We start from the raw sequence: 21,539 nt of genomic DNA, 5'->3' as shown, positions 1-21,539 counted from the left end.
ATTTTGTCGAAAAAAACGTTCTTAGTAAAAATATAGCCTGTAAAAAATTTAAAAAAATAGTGTATATATTAGGTCTCTATGCCTAGTAGAAGCAGAGTTATAGCTAATGAAAAATAGGTTCATATTCCTCAAATTCCAAATGGAATATTTTAACGTGAAATAACCAAAAAATAAAGCACTTTTTGGGGAAAACGTATTTCAACTAATTTAAACTGTTTAAAAAAAGCTTTATTTTTGTTTTATAAAAAAAATTTCTAGCCATCAAAGGTAAACAAGTTATGCTCAAAATAAAGTTAGTCCCTTTTTTTGGTAAAAAAATCGGGAAAATCACCTCCTAATTAGTATCTCCAATGAACTTAATCGTTACCACTTCACAAGTTTCTTTACTCGTGTATGTATTGTTTATATGATCTGTAAGTTTCATCGGTTCAAAGTCCTTATTTTTGAAAGGGCTGTAGTTAAAAGGGCTTGAACGAGTCACTGTTCACGAGTGTATGCAAATTTAGAAACACAAAATCTTAATCAATTTTTGTCTTACAGAAAAACAAAAAAATACAAGATATTCAAGATTAACTATTTATATGGGAAATAAGCCACAATATTATTGAAAATTGTGGCTTATTTCCCATATAAATAGTTAATAATAAAAATGCCACAAGGAAATAATTTCAGAACAACAACGAGATATTCAGAAAAGCAATGCTGACTTTTTTTGTTTTTTGAGATTTTTGTAACTCTAAAAATTTTTAAGTATCGTCATCCTGGGGATCCAGTGATGAGAGGGAATTTAAACTCACCGTTTCTGCTGTGTCAGACTGAAAAGCTTGTTTAAGTTTTTTTGATAATCTTGTAAATCTGTACTTTAGTGACCTATCTGTTAGAGAAGGATAAACATTATATATGTCAGAGAGTAAAGATTTGATGTCATGTGTAAACTGTTGTGCTTCAGATAATGGATTGCTACTGGCGTAGCTATTTTCAAGGAAACTAATGAAATTATCTACAGAAATAGAAAAAGAGTGTGATGACTTACTAAAACCATCCTTTACTTCTTCTTTTGAGGCATCAGTGATTTTTGAACTGTCAGTTGAATATTTTTAACTTCTTCCTAGGTTTTTTCGTTGGTTTCTTGTTTGCATCTTGATTTTGGTTTGAACTTGGGAAGGCTCTCTTCATTCCAGGTACAGGTGAAAAATGTGTTTCGTTTGTTGTTGTATTCTCCGTGGAAACTGAAGGAATGTTTGTATTTGTTTGTGTGTTTGTGTTAGGACATTTGTTTGCTGTATGTCCAGGCTGTTTACAAATAAAACATTCCATACGATCCGTGGACAGAAATATTCTGTGTGCGTTATGCTCATGTTGTATTGAAAGTGACGTTTGAAGCTCGTAGTTCTCAGTAGCTGGGGTAACTTAGACTTGTCGCCTAAAACTCAAAATATGTGCATACTCATCCCCTGGGATACCTGCTTTCAATAGTGATATAGGAGATACCATTTGTAGTCCGAAATCTTTCAGTGCACATTCTATTACCTCATTAGGTAAGGATGGATCGACATTTGATATTAATATTTTCTTAGCTGGAGAAATTAGTCTTATTATACTCAGCTTAACGAAATTTACAGTTACTGTGGGATGCTCCAATATAAGCTGATCTACAAGCTCGGTTCTTGATAAGTAGATACACACTCGATTGTTTGAGATTTTTGATGCAAAACAAACATTTTTGGGACTAACGATGTTTCCGATTGCTTTAACGTAGTCTAGTAGCACCAGATTAGGATGAGAATGTATGGTAACTGCTTGCTCTCTTTTTGGATAAACAGGTTTAAGTTTTGCTTTAGCTGCGGCAAGATAAGAAGCTGTAGGTGTATTGTTTTCTTCGTTGTTTGTTGACATTGTGGATTTTGTTACAGTTGAAGTAGTTTGCTCAATTTTGTTGCCCTTGTAGTCAAAAGCAACAAATTCAGGATTATCCATGATTATTATAATTATTAGCCAGTATTCAGATACCAACAACACACCATGGCATATTACTGTTTGCTTATAAAATTGTCGTTAAGCGAGAGGTGATTTAAAAGTTATTAATGTTTCACTAATCACCACAAAAAAGTTCAGAGATAAACAAAATAATCAGTTCGATGCAACAATTATTGTAGTCAAATTTTAAATAATATCTACCTTTTGCCTACGGCAGTAACTCGCGGACGGCAGTAAATATCAGCTTCCAATGCACTACACCTTTATGTTTAAATGTCCAAAAATTAGTCAATTTACAATCCAAATATCCACTTTAAAACTAAAATGACGATTCACAGAGTACAGAACGACCTTCACACGTTCAGGTATACAAGCGATCAATCTAACTACAAGAAAAGTTAACATGTGCAAATTTAAGTTTTAATGTGTATAAATATAACGTATAGGTATATAAAAACATATAAAAGAATTGCTTTCACATTTTTCATAACAAAAAATAATGCCATGGGTACATATTAAATATATTACATAATAAATATCTCCTGTTCGCGAAAACAAGAAGTAGGTCATTATTTAAATCTATTTCCGTACATTCATTTCATTTTTTCCTTTGAGAACGAAAAATAAAATGATTGGAGACATATTCTAATTCTCTGAATTTTTTAAGAGCAAATACCCTTATATAGAAATAAGAAATTATTATCTGCTGGAAATGACTGAACAAAATAAATATTCTATTTGATACCCAAATAATGAAAAATTGGTTATTATAAACAGAATAATTCATACATACAGGCTATTCAACTTTCATAGCAAAGTCCGTCATATCTGTGATTATAGGAGATACGACAAAAATATTTACAAAAATATGGTCCCTTCTCCGCTGTTTTCAATTGCTTGTGTAAATAATTCTTCGGAGTATAATACCGGGTGTCCACTTATATTTTCCCCCATTTTAACTGCCTATAACTTCTAAACGGTTCAAGATAGAAATATGCGGTTTTCGCTGAAATGTTTTATTTTAGTAAAAGTTTTGTCTGAATGGATTGAATTTTTTATATCGCTTTAAAATACGAAATAAAAAATAGCGGATTTTTGAAAAAAAACTTTGTTGACGTTTTTTTTAATGGAACACCCAGTATATTTTTTTGTAAATTGAAAGAAAGATCATTCACCTATCCAGTGTTTTTTTAAGACGCAAAAAATATACTGGGTGTTTTAATATAAAAGTCAACAACGTTTTTTTTTCAAAAATCCGCCATTTTTTATTTAAAAGCGATATAAAAAATAGTCATTTACCTAAAAACTTGATAAAACGGTCATTTATCTATCCAGCGATATAAATTTTTTTAAAATCGGTTGTCAATTGACTAAGCAAATAATTTTTAAAATGAGAGATGCAATGTGGAAATCACAGAACTTGCTTAGTTATGTTATTTAGGTATGTGATATCCACGTTGCACCTCTCATTTTAAAAATTAATTACTCAGTGATTTGACAACCGCTTTTGAAAAAAATTATATCGCTAGACAGGTGAATGACCTTTCTTTCAATTTACAACAGAATATACTGGGTGTTCCATTAAAAAAAGTCAACAAAGTTTTTTTAAAAAATCCGCCATTTTTTATTTCGTATTTGAAAGCGATATAAAAAATTTCTATCTTGCGCATATTTCTATCTTGAGTTTAGAAAGTTATAGGCAGTTTAAATGGGGGAAAATATAAGTGGACACCCGGTATATTAAAAATAGTAATGATGAAAGTACACAGCCCTGTCACTATCGTATACGTACTCTTCTACTATCTGTTTGATGTAAGCTTCATATTTTAAAATTAGTTACAAATATACAGGGTCAGGGTCTTCCCTTACTTTGTACCTCATCAAAAATATGTTTTTTTTTAATAAAACAGCCTATATTTTATTTTAAATTTAAAACAAGCTTCACTTTCTCGTTATAGAAAGAGGTGTTTTATGTTATACAGACTATTTAAGGCATTATAACCGAATCTCAATGAAAACTGTAACAAGTTCAACGCTCTATATGATTTGAAAAGTGGTACAAAAAAATAGTGTTGCTATTTTCTTAAACATAGCGTTGTATATGATTTTCAAAATTCATAAAATTGATTGATTTTTCTAATACATTTTAAGTTCAAGAGAGAGTCAGCTCCCTGAATGTCAACGTACGTTTCTGTACCCATGAAATTCTAAGCATCATTCAATAACACCACATTTCAAATTCATCATCATCAATGGTGCTACAGCCCTATAAAAGATCCTCGACTTTCCCAAGAGTATTACGCAAGTCAGTCCTATCCATTGCCAACCGTTGCCAGTTTGCTGCGCCTATTTTTCTCCCATCCTCATCTACACCATCCTTCAATCTAAGTTTTGGGCTACCCCTATTTCTAATTCCCACAGGTTGTGACATAAGGATTCTTCTAGGAGGGTTGTTATGCTGTGATCTTGCTAGATGTCCTGCCCATCTTATCCTTCCTATTCTTATAAGAGATACTACGTCTTTACCACCAAAATTAATGGTTATATCTGTGGTATACCTCGTAGTTGTACCTCCTCCTCCAAACACCATTTTCACAGATACCACCGAATATTCCTCTCAGGATCCTTCTTTCAAATATAAGCAGAAGGTTTTCATCTGCCTTGGAGGTGGTCGATGTCTCCGATCCATATGTCAACACTGGTTGTATAAGGGTTTTGTATATGGTTATTTTTGTTTTTTGGCTTAAGTTTCTGCTTCTCATATGTCTACTCAGTCCAAAATAGCATTGGTTCGCTAGGATTATCTTTCGCTTGATTTCTTCCGTCATGACGTTTTCCTTGGTGAGCCTAAATATGTGAATTTGTCCACCACTTCAAAGGTAGAGTTACCAACAGCGAATTGGTGGCCGATGTTTCTGGCTCTATTGTTCGGTGTTGATGCCAACATCTTAGTTTTCTCCTCGTTTACTTTCAAGTCCATATTTTTTGAGGCATTTGAGAAGGTGGTATACATTTCTTCTAGTTTGCGTGTTGTGCGGGCAACTAGGTCCACGTCATCTGCATATGCCAAAATTTGGGATGATTTATTATAAATATTTCCTGTGTTGTCTATTCGAGCCTCTCTGGCCGCCTTTTCCAGAGGTATGTTGAAGAGAAGACACGCCAGCGCATCTTCCTGTCGCAGCCCAATATTTGTTTCAAACGCCTGTGATTGTTTGCCCTGTACTTCGACTTTGAAAACGACTTTACGCATTGTAGCCTTAACCAATCTTATCAGTTTTTTAGGGATGTGGAATTCATCCATGGCTTCATACAATTTATTTCTTAGGACACTATCATAGGCCGATTTAACCCGCCAGTGGTCGCTATATCAAGCGACCACCGGCGTCACCAACTGTGTATAAAAATTAATTTTATTTTTCCCCTTAAAACCTAAAATAATATCCTTTCATCTTCTTCTTCTTCTTCTTCTTCTTCTTTTATATAGGCAGTACTGCCTGTTTTTCTTCAACGGTGCCTTTCATTCTGCCCCTAAGTTGTAATTCCATCTTTCCCTTGGGCGTATTTCTGGGCACATATGCGCCTGATTTCCTCACTTCTTACCCTATCCTGTAGTCCTTTTCCAGCAATCCTTCTTAAGATCTTCATTTCGTTGGTTTTCAGATGTCTTCGTGTTTTGCTTGTATCTGGTCTTGTATCTGGTATCTATATCTTGTATCTATATCCTTTTATGATGTAATTAAAGGCGCCGTGGAGGTGGTCGATGATATTAAAACCCTATATTCTGTTTCACGGGTTAGTTGTAGATGGTCACTTACTATATATTTTTCAATGTTAAATACTGGCGAGAATCCGACGATATCAAAATCAAACGTGGGGTAAGTCAGGGATGTATACTATCCCCACTGCTGTTTAACATCTACTCTGAGGAAATCTTTCAAGAAGCAGTGGATGATGTTGAGGCCGGAATTCGAATTAACGGAGAATGTGTCAATAACATAAGATACGCAAATGACACTGTGGTATTCGCTGACAGTTCTGAAGCCCTGTAGGAGTTAATGAACAGAATCGCGGAGGTCAATCAGAGATACGGACTTTCACTAAACACTAAGAAAACAAAATGTATGATTATCTCTAAGAACAAACAGCAATTTGGACGAATCAGTGTGAATGGTCAACAAATAGAAAGAGTAAAAACATATACGTACCTTGGTACGAACGTCAATGAAAATTGGGAACATTCTATAGAAATCAAATGTAGGATAGAGAAAGCAAGATCTGCATTTCAAAAAATGTCAAAGTTGTTCAAATGTCATGATTTGTCGATACCCATAAAAGTCAGATTACCTGTTATACTACGATGTTATATCTTTCCTATACTGTTGTACGGAGTTGAGTCGTGGACTCTCACAGACGCCACCTGCAAGAAAATTGAGGCTTTTGATATGTGGCTTTATCGTCGAATCCTGAAGATATCTTATACCGACCACATTACTAATGAGGGTGTTTTGCTGAGAATGCAAAAAGAAAAAGAGCTGTTGATCAGAATAAAAACAGCCAAAATCGAATACCTCGGTCACATCATGAGGAACAGTGAAAGATATGGACTGCTGCAACTGGTCTTACAGGGAAAAGTAGAGGGAAAGCGAGGACCAGGAAGGCGAAGGATTTCGTGGCTGAAAAATCTACGTACGTGGTTCAACACAACCACTACAAGTCTTTTCAAAGCAGCAGTGTGCAAAGTACAGATGACCATGATGGTCGCCAACATCCGAAACGGATAGGCACTACAAGAAGAAGAAATACTGGCGGCATCAATAGTCACATTTTATATAAAGATAATAATAATAAAAGAGAAAAACGTCGTGTTTTAAAGCAAATGGCTTTATCGTTGATGAAACCTCATCTTTTTTGTAAAATTTTGTAAAGAAAGGCAAGAATTGGATATGTGAGAGAAAATCTCACGCGCGATCACTCGCGTAAAATCTCGCCGGGTTAAAATCTACGAAAAGGTGGTATGTGTCGATAATGAATTCATTGGTTTTTTCCAGTATTTGCCTTAGCACAAAGATCTGGTCTGTTGTTGATCGACCAGGCCTAAAACCACTTTGATATCCCCCAAGAAGCTCCTCTGAATGTGCACTTAGGCGACCATATAGGATACTCGAAAATATTTTGTAAGCTGTAATAAGGAGAGTTATATATTCCCCTATAATTTCTACATTTCAATTGATCAATACACCACTCTTCCGGGATTTGTTCCTCATTCCAGGCTCTCAGTATTATTTTATATATTTGGTTAGTCAGAGCAGCGCCTCCATATTTATTAAAAAGGGGGGGATAAGGGGTAGAATGCGAAAACATGGAGTTGATTCCAGTTTACTCCACTTAGCCTCTTCTACTCAAATCCGACTCTCACCTTCACATTGGTGTCCCCTGTTAACCGAGCAACCCAATCTGGAGATCCGGTATCCAACCCCGGGTGGAAAGTTGGGTCGGGAACTGACGAGAGCGGGTGAAATGGTTCTCCGAAAAGGGGTTTTGGCGTTGGGTTAACTACCCAACCCCGTAAAAATTCATAGTTACGAAATCATTTCAAATTACTGTAGCTTATTATTTATGTGCCCTTGCTTCAATGTCCAGCTTTCATGTCTAGGTATATTGTACTATCGAGTATATATACTGTTATTGCTCTACTTTTTCTATTTATTTAGATTAATTAGCAAATTATTAATTTAATTGATTATCCAATTATTTTATTTATTGCCTATGTAAAAACACAACTAAATTCCAATTAAATTTTCCAATCAATTTTATTCTCAGGGCTAATTTAGTATTTGATACAATACCTGTGATCTGTGGCTTCTAGTATTTCTAGTTGATTACTTCTTCCAGGGTAGAAACAGGGAAAATGAAAACACTCAAAATCATATAAATGTAATATATTGTTTTTATCAATTAAGCCGTGTACATATGATTCAAAAAATACTAAAATTTAACTTTTTTGCAACAATCTCTAACTTAATAAATTTAAACTCTAACTCTGATATCTCCTTGTTTTGACAAAAATATTTATTTAATTAATCTCTTATTTACTCATACTAAATTAAATGAATTTTACTTTTCTTCTTTTGAATTGATTTCTCAAATTTGAAATGACTAACTGAGTTAAAAAAATTGTTCAATAAACAAATAAACAAATATGGTTTTAATATAAATAAATTTTCTCCATTCAGACAAATGATTTGACTAACCTTTTATTCTTCACTCCCTCGTTTTCTGGATTGCGTCGTCCTTGATTCCCTCAACACGTACACTCTGGTTGTTGCGAAAAAGTCCCTCTCGTCAAAACTGCTTCCAAGAAAAACACAGGGGACTTGATCGAATATCTTGTGCACAAACGGATAATAATCAGCTACTCGTTCTAGACAAAACAAAGGAATCTCCCTCGGACCAGGAAAATTAACTCTTCAACCGGTCGACGATTTGGTTTCAACTTGATTCTGCTCGCAAAAAGCCGATCACACCACTCTACACTGATTATACACTTTTAAAACTTTTAAGACTGCCTTCTTCAGATGTCAATTACACAGTGTCTTTATTTTTCTCTCAAATCCATACTCTCACATTTATTATCCCTTCTCCTGATATTTTCCATCCAATAAACAACAACCTCTCTCAAACCATTTATTTAAGAAACCAAATATCCTTCCATATAACTTTCCCAATTTGTCAAATTTCAAAGAATATTATAATTAGTTCTTTACTACTTTCTAATTTTACAACTAAAAACTAATACAGTTTGTTTACCACATTAAAATACCTTCCCGGAAGGATCTTAAAACCGTCTTTGTTTTCGACCACGATGTCCAACTCTCTAATCACCGCAATGTTTGTTCATGTCCCGTGCATTTCGTCGAATCACTTATTAGTCGTTTCACTTTTTCCCGAAACACTTGCTTAATAGCAAAATTAAATTCTAAACAATTTTGGTGATATACAGGGTGATGAAAAACTACGATTTCATGGTCGTTGATATAAATTTAATTTTTTCTGAATTTCTTTACAAAAAAAAAACAATTCTACAACAATACGTAGCATCTCAAGGCTCTTACTCTTAGTTCCAATCTAAGTTCTCTGTTGCAGGGAATTGTTTTCATTTTTACAAAACCATTTCTTGCTACTTCTATCCTGGTCTTATTTCTGTTGTCTAACCATTATTTTATATTTTATAACACTTGATTGACCCCAATTTTGGATGAAATAACCAAATAAAAAAATAATGCACTTAAAATAGCTCCGAAAGAGCTAATAAACTTTTCCACTTTGTTTATTTTACAGCTGAGAAATCCATTTACTTTGGCCTTGGCGCATTTCCCCTAAAAAATCGAATTATTGTAATACCAGCAGCGAAACTGGCAATAAAAGGGGATCGCTAAGATTGTACCGAATTGATGTTTTGAGGAAGTTAAATCCACAGCATCTGGAAACGGTTCACAACAATTTACTATTCACAGGCTTGAAATATTATTAATATCCTGCTGCCTGGATTTGAATTTTAAATTGGTTCGCGAAAGTTTATTTCAAAAGGTCTGATTACCAATTAAAACATTTAAGAGATAAATAAAAAATATGAAACAAGGGTTAAACAAGTAATTGGACTTCGTAAGTCTTAGATTTTCAGGTTAAGTGATCGAACGTAGAACCGAAAGTCGATATTTGAACTCTTCGTGTAACTTTGCGTCGATTGATATACGATTTCACTAAGTTTGAGTTATTTTTACTAGCAGTCCAGAAATGCCTAGAAGTAACAAAAGATAAACAAAACTTGGTGAGTACTGGTTAAGTAAACCTATAACATCACAAAATCAATTTGAAGCACTAAGTTCAATAGATGTAAGTGACAATTTGGAGGACACAGTTAAAAATACAGATGCAAAACCAAAAGCACCGCCAATATTTGTATCAGGCGTGCAGATCTGCAAGCCTCTTATCGATCTGTTGCAACAAGTAGAAGAAAATGATTTTATCACTAAAGCTATCAACAGTTAACAAATAAAAATTCAACCAAAATCAGACAAAGCATACACCGCCATAATAAATGCTCTATAAACAAAAAACACGGACTTCCACACTTATAAACCTAAAAGTGAAAGACACTACCGAGTGGTTCTTAAAGGCATGCACCCCACAACAAATGTAGAAGAGATAAAAGAAGACCTTAAAACCAAAAACCATAATGTTATAAATATATGGAATATACTACATAACCAAACAAAAAAATCGCTGCCTATGTTCTACATTGATCTAGAAACAAAAGATAATAACAAGAACATCTATAACATTAAACAGGTAATGCATTCCATAGTAGAATTCGAAACACCGCATGTCAAGAGAATAATTCCGCAATGTAGTAGATGTCAAAAATACAACCACACAAAAAACTTCTGCAATAAACAACCGTGCTGTGTCAAATGAGCAGAACCTCATTACACTAAATAATGTCCAAGGGAAACCAGAGACAGTAATGTTAAATGTGCTAACTGTGTTGAAAATCACCCCGAAAATTATAGAGGGTGAAGTTCACAAACAATTACAAAAACTTATATTCCCTAACTTGAGACGAAATAACGCGAGGACCAACCAAGATAGAACTACAACAGTCAACTATGTGCAACCTGGAATAACATATGAACAAGCAAAGCAAGCGGTTAACCACCAAGCCTCCAACCAAACTACTACACAACATATTATACCAAATCAAACTAATAACCACACAGACATGTCAGAACTGAAAGACATGTTAAAAAAACTGACGGAACAAATGAGCACGATGCTCAACCTCCTAACCATGATTCTCAACCATGAATGACTCCGTTACTACAGCTAGTATTATGGAACGCCAATGGCTTAAGTCAACATGTAGAAGAATTAAAACTATTTATTAACACACAAAAAATTGACATAATGCTGGTTACAGAAACTCATTTTACATCCAAAAACCACATTAATATTCCACGATTTGCAACTTATCATACGCAACATCCCAACGAAAAAGCACATGGAGGCACTGCAATAATAGTTAGTAATAAACTAAAGCATTACAAAATACAAAAACATGAATGCGACTATCTACAAGCCACCAGCATTGTTGTGGAAAATCAACTATGCCCACTAATAGTATCAGCTATATACTGTCCGCCAAAGCACAATAACAAAACGGAACAGTCTGAAATAGTTATTTTCCTAACAAGTGCAGAAAGTCATTCTTTTCCGCACGCGACTGCAGTTTGCCGAACGACGCGAAGCGGGAGTTAGGAACAATACTTTTTCTAAGAGTCTTTAAAAAATTACCAAATCTTAATCAATTAATTTAATTAATATGATTATTTCATTCATAGGAGATTCTGACCAATAGAAAGCTACAGAAATCTGAATTAAATCGATAATTTTTGATAATCTCCCGTCGTTAAGTATATTACGTCAGATGCCCTTCGTTGCTACGAAAAAATACATTCAGTGACATTAATGACAATTAATGTTTTAAAAATTATAAAAGTGATGACTTTCAATCGTCAAATATTTATAAAAACTGTGTGTTTAATGGTACTTACATAAATAAATTACAATACAATTTTGGTTTTGAACAGTTTTATTCATGAAATAATCGCAACAAATTGCACTCGACCTCTGAAATTAATATAGAATTTTTGCTCTCGTGACACTTTGATATAATTTCACTCGCCTTCGGCTCGTGAAATTAAAACTGTCAAAGTGTCACTCGGGAAAAATTCAATAATTTCAGAGCTCTTGTGCAATTACTACTGAAAATACATACACAAATTAATTCTTTGACAAGGTTGTCAAAACCAAATTTTCAATATAATTAGTTAGCATGACGACGATTTTGGTTTACATGACGATGATTCAAAACGACTGTTATTGTCTACCGATTTGACTTTCGAATATTATGTCAAAATAATTTTTTTCTACGAGCGTGCAAAAATGTCTACTTTCGCGCACGCATTTTAGTTTAGAAAGTTTCACTTTTCCGCACGCGTGTTACTTTTCCGCACGCGGTTTTTACTTTTCAGCACGCGTGTTAATTTAGATATGTTAATATGGCCTTAAAGTAATTATAATACATACATGCAATAAACTAATATTTAGATATTATTTACTAATTTATTTCAAATATCTTATTGTGTTCCTGTTTTAATGAAATTAGCGCGACAATTCGATGAAATAAAATTATTTTGACATAATAGTCGAAAGTCAATTCAGTAGACAATAACACTGGTTTTGAATCGTCGTCATGGAAACCAAGATCGTCGTCATGCTAACCAATTATGCTGAAAGTTTGGTTTTGACAACCTTGTCAAATAATTAATTTGTTTATGTATTTTCATATTAACTAATTTAATTGATTAAGATTTGGTAATTTTTTAAAGACTCTTAGAAAAAATATTGTTCCTAACTCTTGCAGAAAGTCTCTTTTCCGCACTCGACTGCTTGTCGAACTCCTGCTTCGCGTCGTTCGGCAAACTGCAGTCGCGTGCGGAAAAGAATGACTTTCTGCACTTGTTAGGAAAATAACTATATATCATCGAATTGTCGCGTTAATTTCATTAAAACAAGAACACAATAAGATATATTTGAAATAAATTAGTAAATAATATCTAAATATTAGTTTATTGCATGTATTATAATTACTTTAAGGCCATATTAACATATCTAAATTAACACGCGTGCGGAAAAGTAAAAACTGCGTGCGGAAAAGTAACACGCGTGCGGAAAAGTAACACGCGTGCGGAAAAGTGAAACTGTTTAAACTAAAATGCGTGCGCGAAAGTAGACATTTTTGCACGCTCGTAGAAAAATTTCTTTAAAACATTAGGAAATAGATTTATAGCGGAAGGAGATTTTAATTCCAAGCATACTACCTGGGGATCCAGAATTATTACCACAAAAGGCAGAGAACTTCTTAAAGCTATAAACGCGACCAATGCAAATTATGTCACCACAAGGGAACCAACTTACTGGCCTACCAACAATGCAAAATTACCTGATCTACTCGACTTCTATATTGTTAAAGAAATTAATGTTAAATTGGCAAAAGTAGAATCTTGTTACGATCTACCCTCTGACCACTAAGCGTAATCGCGATATGGTATGCACAAATAACAAACAGTACTAAACAACCATCACTATACAGTAACAAAACAGACTGAAGCATTTTAAAGACTAAACTAGATGAACTAATTGACATAAACATCCTATTGAAAACAGAAACTGACATCTACGCAGCAGTAGAAAATCTTCAGAAATCTATACAAGAAGCTGCTTGGTATGCTGCCGCTAACTGCTACCAAACAGAATTCAAAGAGCATTGCCCAACTGTAATAAAGGTAATGCTTGCTAGAAAGAGAAAAATAAAGGAGGAGTGGCGAAGAAAAAGAACACCTGAGAACAAGACGAAATTAAATAAAATCACCAAGGAAATTAAACTAAAATTGCATAATATCAAAAATAATAAAATACAAGAATATCTCACAGGTTTATCAGCAAACGCAGATAGTGAATATTCTCTTTGGAAGGCCACGAGAAAAATCAAACACCTGAAACAACAAGTACCACCAATACGGAACCAAGAGGGAAACTGGTGTAGAAATAATAAGGAAAAAGCCGAAGTATTTGCAAATCACCTCACTAACGTATTCCAGCCACATCCTATGGAAGATGGTAACACAGAGGAAGAAATAAATGACTTCCTGGAATCGCCCTACCAGATGGACTTACCTGTACAAAAAATCACCACTAAAGAAGTTAGAAATATTATCCAGTATGAAATCAGTCCACAAAAAGCTCCAGGGTATGACCTGATCAACGGGAAATTACTGCAGCAATTGACATGCCAAGGTCTGAAAATGATAACGCAAGTATTTAATGCAATATTTAGGATAGGTTACTACCCACAACAATGGAAAGTTGCTCAAATTATTCTCATACCTAAGCCAGGGAAAAACAAAACTCAGGTGATTTCATACAGACCAATAACCCTGCTACTTGTTCTATTAAAAATCTTGGAAAAACTTCTCCTTAAACAATTATCCCCAGTTACAGAACAAAGAAACTAATTCCCTAACATCAATTTGGGTTTAGAACACAACACAGAACGATATAACAGATACATAGACTGGTAAAACATATCAGAAGTGATCTAGAAAATAAAAGGTATTATTCTGCTGCATTCCTGGACATTTGTCAGGCCTTCGACAAGGTATGGCATGCTGGTATGCTCTTTAAACTAAAGAAAAACCTTCCCCATCCTTTTTATTAAATCCTGAAAAGCTATATTTCGAACCGACAGTTCCTAGTCAAGCAGGATAATGAATACTTTGTGCAACATGTGCAACTTTTGCTGATGACACTGCTATATTATCCTCTCACCATGATCTAAATACAGCATCCACAACCCTTCAGAATGACCTTAATAATATACAAAGATGGCTTAAAAAATGGAAGATAAAGGTGAATGAGAGTAAATCCATCCATGTAACCTTAACCAAGAAAAGACAAACATATCCATCTGTAACACTAAATGAAACGCAACTCCAACAGGAGGACATCCGTCTTGATAGGAGATTAACTTGGCAAAAGCATATTTTTACAAAAAGAAAACAACTAGGAATAAAATTCCAAGAAATGTACTGGATTATCGTCGTAAATCTCAAAACTATCTCTTGAAAACAAACTGCTGATATATAGTAAAATCTGTGTTAACGGCCACCAGCCAAAACCGGAGACCAGTACTAACGGCCAGTTTAAAAATTTCCCAAACCAATTATAATGTAGGTCAAAACGGCAAACAGGTGTATGTTTTCAAAAAAACTTTTGATAGCTGTTCACGTGGGCTCAAAATGGTTTGACTCAGCTATGTTGTCTTACTAATTAATAAAAGAATTTAGATGTGATTTTATTCACTTTAAAGGGTTATTATACCCTATATCTGTGGCTTTTGCCCAGTATCCATGTTTTTTATTGTGTTGTTTAGCAATTGCTCTTCTATGAAAGTTTTATGAGAGGACGAAGCTCTGATGATGACACGTTATGTGTCGAAAGTACTTAGCTGATAATAAAATATTTTTTACACACTGTCAAAAGTTTTTTTTGAAAACATACACCTGTTTGCCGTTTTGACCTATTTAGAAGTGTGTACAAGTCTTGCAGTCTTTTCCAATTAATTATAATGTAGACTACAAAAACTGGCAATACCGGCTACCTTTCTATATCGGCCAATAGTTCTTTCATTTTTAGTGGCCGTTACTGACAGGTTTTACTGTATAAAACTATATTAAAACCAGTGTGGACCTATGGTATCCAACTTTGGGGGACAGCCAGTCAAACTAACCTTGAAATACTGCAGAGATTCCAGAACAAAGTCCTTAGAACAATGCTGAATGCCCCTTGGTACGTGCCAAACTATGTGATAGAGCAAGACCTCAATATGCCACCAATAAAAACAGTAATAACAGAATATTACAAAAAATATTCCAAAAGACTAGAATCTCATCCAAACGAGTTAGCCAGCAACCTCACTGATGACCACAATGATGTACGACGCCTGAACAGATTCGAAGTAGTGGACCTAGCAAGAAGATTTGAATAATCTGTGACAACTAAACTTATTTTTAACTTGTTTTAATTTAATTTATGTAAAGAGGGTGAACACTGGATCTCCCTCTACAGGTCAAATTTTCAATTTTTGTCAAATAATTTACCTATTGTTCTCAGTTAAGGACAGATGGTAAATATTACAACATTAAAAAAAAATTACTAAACTTTCGGTGATAATAATTGTTTACAGACACGATTTCAAAACCGGGTTTTGAGGAGTCAAGCTCGACTTTTCAATACTCTTCAATCAATACTATGAATTTAAGATTGTTTATTGAACAGAATGTTTATGATCTAGAATCTAGAAGGTGAAGAGCGTAAGTAGAATTTGGTTTTCTATCATTTAAGGCTTTTTATGGTCTACTATACGTTTGTTAAATGTTCTACTAGTTTGACCGATGTAACTTTTTGGGTAGTCACTACATGTAAGTTTGTATATGTTACTGTGTAAATACTTTTTTGGCTCTAGTTGTTTTTAATATATTTGCTTGGTATTGTTTTTTCTGGAGGATGGAAAATTGTGGAAATTGTGGGTGTTTTATTTAAGAAAACTCAGAAAATACTCATTCCCAGTTTCGACAAACCCTGTATACTAAAATTAAACATTTGGCTATATTAATAATTTTTAATAATAATAGACTATATAAAAAATTTCTTGAACATAAATGGAGTTTTTGATATCAAATCAGTACAATTCTACAGGGTGTGAAGTTTGCTAAAAATTTATAAAAAACCGTAATTATCTTTTAAACTACCCTATATAATATTACAAAACCTCATATTTTAAGAAATAAAACATCGAGAAGAATCCAAAAATGGGAAAAATACAGGGTGTCCCATTAAAGAAAACGAAGTTACATCAACTTTTGCTATAACCGGAAGTAGCAAAGAGACCAAAATATTTTCATTAAATTGTGCATACCTCAAAACCCCTGTAATCCAATTTTTATGATTCTGTTTCCTTTAGTTCTCGAGATATTTCTAGTAGGCCCTTTATGTGCCTCACCCTATATATTATATTCTTTATATTCATCAAAATATTATAGTATTTATTTTATTTTTAAAACAACAATTTGGTTCAAATAATAATGACTAAAAGCTAATCACACAATATAATTGATTGAAGTTTGTTTCTGAAAGCTTCTCCTAATCAATGTCGTGCTCGTGTCCCGTGTTGCCTTCCTCGGTCGTTGGTCAATCCATCAACTCCTCATAAAACTCTTTGAACTCTTGCGAGACGCAAAGTATAAGCTTGTTGATGTCTTGAAGTTCGAGTTTTTGGGCGCCAATTTACCCGATGCATCACAAATTATTTTTGGGAAATCAATTGATTAGTTGGCAGCTTGAGAAAGTTTGTAAGTCTGCCCGATGAAACCGTCTATAGATTGCCTACGTGGAATTAGGCCTCGAGCCTTTCCATATATGAAATGCATTAGTGAACCTATTTACTTTATTTATTTATTCGTGTTAAAAGTATATACATTTTAAGGGGTAGGCGCAAAATTTCGGCTTCAATGCTTTCTAAATACATTCATTTTTTCGAATCTTGAGAAAACTAATAACTATTTTTGAAAAATTTAAACTCAGAATGAAAGATTACGTTATTACTGAGGACCGAAAGTCCCTGAGAACTTCTATAATGTTTATTTTAATAAGTTGCAAGGGTGAAAAACAAAGAGAAAATTTAGTGGGATTTTTAATTTCAAATATTTTATTCAAAAGGAACTTTTTGTTTACTCTAAGGGACTTTCGGCACTTGATAATAATGTAATCCTTTATTCTGCGTTTAAATTTTTCAAAAATATTTTTTAGTTTTCTCAGGATCCGAAAAATGAATGCATTTAAAAAGCATTGGGTCTACGACCTTAAAATAGACACATATATATTATCCAGTGAGGACGTTTGAGCTGGAATAAATTCATTTTCTCGAGAATGGGCAACTCTGGAGATAAATACCGAAACAGTTCGATTTTTATTTTTAAATTATAATTTTTTGGCATATATAGTATTTTTACTACAAAAACGTTATTACGTAGGTCAAAATTTTTGACGTAAGAGAACTGTCAAAACATTAGAATGTGACTTTTCATTATTGCTATGTTTATTATAAACACGGCAATAATGAAAAGTCACATTCTAATGTTTTGACAGTTCTCTTACATCAAAAATTTTGACCTACGTAATAACGTTTTTGTAGTAAAAATACTATACATAATATATCATACTAGTCACCCATTTGGGCGTGATGACGTAATCGATGATTTTTTAAGTAAGAATATTCTTGTTGTATGATAGCTCATTCGAAAGGTTATTCAATTCTCTATTCACTAATATATTTATTTTTACAAGATGCCCAAAAAAATTATTTGAATTAAATTATTTGAGACAAAAAGAAAAGCCCATGTAATTTATTTAATGCAAAATACATTTTACTGCTATCAGAAAACAGAAAAAAATGTTAATTTGAAATATAAACACAGCTTGGCGCTTAAATTAAATGTTGAAACTGCCAAGAGGCAGGTGGGTGGCAGCTTTAATATCGAATTTAAGCGTAAAACAATATTTATTTATCAAATAAACATTTTTCCTGTTTTCAGAAAACAGTAAAATGTATTTCGAATTAAATAAATTATATACCTATATTTTTTTATTGCCTCTATCAATTTAATTTAAAAAAAAATTGGGTACCCTGTATAAATAATTATATTAATGTTTATATTATTGAGTAAAGCATTGAATAAACTTTCGAATGAGCTACTAGACGACCCCTATTAGACTAGAGACAGAAGTCTCAGCATTTCGTGTAATAAGGTTTTAACTTAAGTTTTACATAAGTTATGAACATTTATAAAATCTCAAAATGTATGACTTATTTTGTAATTTTCTAAGCAACAAATAAGGATAGACATATTCAGCGAACGCCATATTGGAGTTTTTTTTTATATGATTTATGAGTTTCTTATTCTCAAATTTGTTTAGAATGCTTCATTTTTTGGCAATAGACGAAAAAAGCGAAAATTTACCGCTTTTTGATTTTCATTTGTTTATAACTATGTATATCATCAAACTCGGCAGCAGGAAACATATAGGTTATTATTAGGGAGCGGATTTTATGCTAAATGCATATTGCATGCATATTTCGCATATTTGAACACTTTACTAAATTTTGCATATTTTTAAAGAAACATGCATATTTTGTGCATATTTAAAAACATTTAAGTCAAAAAAAAATTAAACTTTTTAATTCGACACAAAATATTTCCCCGCACAGGCTGTCGTATCTATTAATTCGAGAACTACCTGAAGAGAGACGGTTCGTTCATTGCCTTCTCATTTTTTCTTAGAAAATACCCGATCTTTACACAAAGTACTTATAGTGCTTATAGAACGCCGTTATAAAATGATTTTAGGATGTTAAAATGATGAAGGATGGTTTACCGGGAAATCCGAATTTTCTTTACTTTTATTATATTTAGTACAATTTGTATCCCAATTTAGTAGGTACCTATAATTCTGGTGATTCTTTTAAATCCCCTATTGTTAAGAGAATTTACACATTTAACCATAGATTTACGATTTTCTAACGGAAATTGAAATATTCATGCTTTAGATCAGATCCCGTCTTTAAACGGCTTTAAAACTTTAGAGGACATATATGCGAAATTTTTAATGGAAATTTTGAAATTGATTTTGGTGCAGAATTTTCGTCTTTAAAAAGTTATTTTAATGCGCCCCAATTACTTCTGTTGATATTGAAAGGAGTTTTTCAAGTTATAAAAATATTTTATCTGATCAAAGAAAATGTTTCCTCGTGAAAAATTTGGAAAAACACATTGTAGTGAATTATAATCGAAGATATACAGGGTGTAACAAAAATACAGGTCATAAATTAAACCACATATTCTGGGACCACAAATAGTTCGAATGAACCTAACTTACCTTAGTACAAATATGCACACAAAAGAAGTTACAGCCCTTTGAAGTTACAAAATGAAAATCGATTTTTTTTAATATATCGAAAACCATATCGAGATTTTCTGTTGAAAATGGACATGTGGCATTCTTATGGAAGGAACATGTTAAAGAAAAATTATAGTGAAATTTGTGCACCCCATAAAAATTTTATGGGGGTTTTGTTCCCTTAAACCTCCCCAAACTTTTGTGTCCGTTCCAAATAAATTATTATTGTGGTGCCATTAGTTAAATTCAATGTTTTTAAATCTTTTTTGCCTCTTGGTATTTTTTCGATAAGGCAGTTTTTATCGAGTTGCGGCTTCTTTTTTAATATGTTTACGTAAAAATTTTATGAGGGTTTTGTTCCTTTAAACCCCCCAAATGTTTGTGTACGTTCCAATTAAACTATTACTGCGGTACCATTAGTTAAACACAGTGTTTTTAAAACTTTTTTGCCTCTTTGTATTTTTTTGATAAAGCAACTTTTATCGAGATGTGGCTTCTTTTTTAATATGGTTCAAAATATACTTAAAAATGTAACTCATAAATAAATTTTCATATTATTACCAAGTCTCCATAATCGTACTTTACCATATACAAATATGTGGTGGATTTGACAAATATTCAAATATCTCGATAAAAACTGACTTTTGGAAAAAGTACTAAGAGACAAAAAAGTTTTTAACAACTTGTGTTTAACTAATGGCGCTACAATAATAATTAAATTGGAACGTACACAAAAGTTTGGGGGGGTTTAAAGGAACCAAACCCCCATAAAATTTTTATGGGGTGTCCAAATTTGATTATCATTTTCTCTTAAAATACTACTGCCATAAGAATACCACATGTCCATTTTCAATAAAAAATCTCTAATAGTTTTCGATATATTGGAAAAAATCGATTTTCATTTTGTAACTTCAAAGGGCTGTAACTTTATTTCCGTGCATATTTGTACTAAGGTAAGTTAGGTTCAATCGAACTATTTTTGGTCCCAGAATATGCCATTAAATTTATGACCTGTATTTTTGTTACACCCTGTATATAGTGATATTGTTGTTTTATTTTAAATAGGTAACTATTGGTATCAGTTTTTGTAAAAACTGTGAATAAATTGCATTGTATAAAAAATAACGATTTTATTTTGAAAGATAATAAATAAGATTGCCGCCCCCCTGTAAAAGAACCCCCTAGAAAAGATTTAGCAGAAAATTTGTGGTTTCTCGAAATGCGCATTTTTTTAATTTTTGTGCATATCTGGCGCATATTTCGTAATTTTTTACTGCATATATATGCGCATATTTCATCAAAATTGATCGCATATAAATCCGCTCCCTAGTTATTATTATACAGTGCGGTGGAATAAGTGTTGCCCCCTGTTAACTTGTTTATTTTAAGAATATAAGCAAAACGATCGGACATGTCGATTTTTAAACTAACCATAGTATATTATAGCATCAACGTTTCGAGCTTTACGCGATCCCTCTTCAGGTGACAGGCATAACTTTGATTTTTTTAAATGGGAAAGTACATCATGTGACACCTCATTTAAAAGCTCTTAAAATACTGAGTTCAAAAATGTATAATACTTTAATCCTGTTTGAGAGCGTAGACGCAAAATTTTGGTCGAAGTCTTTCTAAATGCAATCATTTTTTTCGAATCCTGAAAAAACTAATAAATATTTTTGAAAAATTTAAACGCAGAATGAAATATTACAGTATTCTCGATGGTCCAAAGTCCCTGAGAACTTCTATAATGTTTATTTTATTAAGTCACAGTGGTGGAAAAAAGAGAAAATTTAGTGATATTTAATTTCAAATATATCATTCAAAAGAAACTTTTTGTTTATTATAAGGGCCTCTCAGCCCTCGGTAATAATCTAATCTTTCATTCTTCGTTTAAATTTTTCAAAAATAGTTATTAGTTTTCTCAG

The sequence above is a fragment of the Diabrotica virgifera genome, chromosome 6 (assembly GCF_917563875.1).
Source record: "Diabrotica virgifera virgifera chromosome 6, PGI_DIABVI_V3a".
Classification (NCBI taxonomy): domain Eukaryota; kingdom Metazoa; phylum Arthropoda; class Insecta; order Coleoptera; family Chrysomelidae; genus Diabrotica; species Diabrotica virgifera.
Note: the sequence above shows the minus strand (reverse complement) of the source record.